We start from the raw sequence: 3,823 nt of genomic DNA, 5'->3' as shown, positions 1-3,823 counted from the left end.
GACGTCAGTCTGATACTGACACAATAAATGTGATGGAGTCAGTCTGATAGTGACACAGTAAGTGTGAGGGGTCAGCCTGATAGTGACACAATAAGTGTAAGGATTCAGGCTGATAGTAACATGGGAAGTGTGAGGGCGTGACTGAAAGTGACGCAATAAGTGTGTGGCGGTGAGGCTGATGGGGACGCAATAAAAATTAGGCCGGCAAGGTGAAAATGGCAAAGACTGTGTGAGTGGGTCAGGGTGATAGTGACGCAGTAAATGTGAGGAGGTCAGGGTGCGAGTGACACAGTAAGTCTGAGGGGTCAGACTGATATTGACGCAGTAAGTATGAAGGGATCAGGCTGAGAGTGACGCAGTCAGTGTGAGGGGGAGAGTTTTAGTCATATAGTAAGTGCGAGGCATCAGTCTGAAACTGATACGAAAAGTGTGAGTGGGTCAGGGTGATATTGACGCAGTACGTCTGAGGGGTCAGGCTGATAGTGACGGAATCAGTGTGATTATGCAGAGTTTTAGGAACATGGTAAGCGTGAGGCGTCAGTCTGATACTGACACAAAATGTGTGATGGAATCAGGCTGATAGTGACGCAGTAGGTTTTAGGAGTGAGGGTGATATTAACATAGGAAGTGCGAGGGCGTCACTGATAGTGACGCAATATGTGTGTGGTTGTCAGGCAGATAGTCACGCAGTAAAAATGAGGATGTCAAGGTGAAACTGGTGCAGTTTGTGTGAGGATGGCAGATGGACAGTGATGCAGTAAGTGTGAGGGGTTCACGCTGATATTGAGGCATGCAAGTGTGAGGGGCCAGGTTGATAGTGACGCTGTGTGCTGGCGGGTCCGGCTGATAACGACGCAGAAAATGTGAGTGTCTCAGTGTGACAGTCATGCATTACGTGTGTGAGGGTCAGGGTGATAATGACAGAGAAAGTGTGAGGGGGTCAGGTTGATAGTGATTCTGTAATTGTGAGCTTGATCAGCGTGATAGTGAGAGGCTCAGGCTAATAGCGACACAGTAATTGTGAGGGGGTCAGGGTAGTAGTGATGCAAAACCTGTGATCGGGTCAGGCGAATAGTGATGCAGTACGTGTGAGGTGTCAGGCTGATAGTGACGCAGTAAAGGTGAGAGTGTTGGTGTGCTAGTGATGCAGTAAGTGTGAGCCGCTCAGGATGATAGTGACACAGTAAGTGTAAGGAGTCAGGATAATAGTAACATAGGAAGTGTAAGGACGTGACTGATCGTGACAAAGTAAGTGTTTGGCAGTCAGGCTGATAGTGACGCAGTCAAAATGAGGGTCTCGAAGTGAAAGTGGGGCAGTAAATGTGAGGGCACCAGATGGATAGTGATGCAGTAAGTTTGAGGGGTTCACGCTGAAATTTAGGCGGTAAATGTGAGGGGTCAGGTCTATAGTGATGCAGTAAGTGTCGGCGCGTCAGGCTGATAGTGATGCATTCAAAGACCAAATATCCAAGGCTCACTGTAGTGCTGAATAGCGAGACTTCTCAAGGCTCAGATAAAAATCAATATTTCTCATCCTGGTCATAAATAACAATGCTTCATTGTTAAATTGTCCTCTCCTGCTTCTAGATTCACCAATGAGGGAACAAAATGTAATTGCACCACCCTGTTTATCTCTTCAAATATTTTGCAACTCTCAATGAGATTACCTCTCTTGTGTTGAAACTGTTAAAAAAAGAACGGATTTGCCCAATTTCAATTCACAGGACTAACGTTTATCCATGATATCAAGGCTAATCACCATTCGTGGTATTTCTCATATGACATTAGTATCTTTCCTAAATTGAGGATTATAATTCCTCATACTGTCGTCCAAGTGCGGTCAAACTGAGCCACAATACATTGGAAATAATGCTTCGTTCTCCTGCCCTGAAATCCTTCTGCAGCTTTCACAACAGACTTCTACAACTGCTACTAGACTTCAATGACTTATTAAAAACTTCTCCAAGATGCAATTCTAAAAATCTGTACATCAGACTTTCTTCTTCAAATCTTCGACAAATAAACTCCACATATTTCTCTCCTGACAAGTAGGATAAAGTCAAATCGTTGCTATTTATCAAATCATGAGGGACATGGATAGATTGACTCGTGTTTTTCTGCTGGTGAGGAAGTCAAGACTTAGAAAACATCGGTTTAAAATTAGTGAGTAAGGATTTAAAAGGGACGTCAGGGGCAACTTTTTCAGTCGTGTCCATAATGAGCTGCCAGAGAAATTGTTGGAGACTGGTACAACTGTAACATTTAATGGCATCTGGATGGATATATGAGTAACAAGGTTCAGAGGGATGTAGGCCAAAAGTTGGCAAATGGGACCTACTAATTTAGGATAACTGTCCTCAATGGTCAAATTGGAAAGAAGGGCCACTTTCCGTGTTGTATTGTTCAAGGACTTGATGACTCTAGAACAACCGCAAAAACTTTGCAAATAATTCCGTCAGGGCGATTTCAAGTTCCAAATCATCGGTCAATCTTCCTCTCTTGTGCTCACAAGTTCATTACCTGATGTCAGAACTTACGGATTAGTTGGTTCTGCATTCTTTCTAATTCCGACTTTTTTTTAACGAATGTAGCTAGTGTTTATGGACTTAGCATCAACATTTCTAATACCATATTTTGATGAATATTAAAACACAACTTTGGTACCAGATGATGAGCAATTGAGTCAAAATCGATCGGACACAGTGAGACAATGATCCTCTCTTCATGTGGTGTACATCCGTGACTCTAAAATTCGATGAAGAATCATTCCCACAACTTCAGCTTTGTCAGGATCTAGTTTGCGGTGAAAGCCTGACAATCTACTAAGGGAACGGTCGTCTGGGTCTCTGCAATGGATTTGGCGAAATCTTTGGGTCTTGACAATTTGTTCTTCAAACAAAGTACAGATTTCATGAATTAAGTTCTTTTACTATGAAAATTGGCTACTTCCCTGCAGCTGTGATGGCTGAGAGGTTAAGGTGTTGGATTTGAAATTCAATGGGGTCTCCCTACGCAGGTTCGAATCCTGCTCACAGCGTTGAATCTTTTAAAAGTCATTAATTACTTTGCAGAATTTGGATTTCGTGGAGCTTGAGCTTTGCATTCAATCGAAAGTAAATTTTCAACTGTGAAGAATCCGAAGTAATTTCAAGACGTCTAATTGAATAAATTATATGTCGAGACACAAAAAGCCACCAACTTCCAACACGAATCAGTTTCAAAACATTTGTCGGACTATCGTGAAACTTGGATGTTCCGGGGTGGGTTGGGGCGGTGGAATTAAGCAAAACAATAAGCAATGCAATACATTTACCTGCAGGTGATGACTTTTTTTTAGGATCAGTTGAAAGTCAAGCTGAGAAAGTTCAACCTAATTTACAACTGACTCTCAAGGCCAATAATCTATTATATCAGCAGTCAATGAATGAGAAAAAGCAACTCCATGTGTGGAAAGGAACTCGACTGATCCAGGTTCCTGGCTTGAGGTGTGATAAGGCAAGGCGATATCAGCGGAGTAGAATTTACTGGAAATATTTGAAATGGAATGTTAACAGTCTTCTGCTGTCCACATTCGTAAGAAACTGTGCATTAAGAACTGAATTTGAAAATTAACGATGAAAATCACACTTAGCCCTCTGCTTGTGGTGTGGCATTGTTCAGAACAATAGGTTGTTGTTGAGGCTAAAATTGACCAAAATAATCGATGGGGATCTTACCCACGGACTTCGTTGGAGCAGTTGGTGTGGAGAGCTCAGCATGAAGAACCAAATGCCAATTATTCATCTTGGCTATCTGAATTGCTTAGTTAAACATACTCCCAGTT

General features: G+C 42.4%; 1 non-coding gene across 1 annotated transcript; it reads left to right on the top strand.

Moving 5' to 3' along the window:
• The first annotated feature begins 2,955 nt into the window (after positions 1–2,955).
• trnas-uga (transfer RNA serine (anticodon UGA)) lies at positions 2,956–3,037 on the top strand. The gene has a single exon. It is a non-coding gene; the product is annotated as a tRNA-Ser (tRNA).
• Positions 3,038–3,823: the final 786 nt, after the last annotated feature.

Source organism: Chiloscyllium punctatum, chromosome 22 (genome assembly GCF_047496795.1).
Source record: "Chiloscyllium punctatum isolate Juve2018m chromosome 22, sChiPun1.3, whole genome shotgun sequence".
Lineage (NCBI taxonomy): Eukaryota > Metazoa > Chordata > Chondrichthyes > Orectolobiformes > Hemiscylliidae > Chiloscyllium > Chiloscyllium punctatum.
Note: the sequence above shows the minus strand (reverse complement) of the source record. Positions and strands in the feature narration are given on the sequence as shown.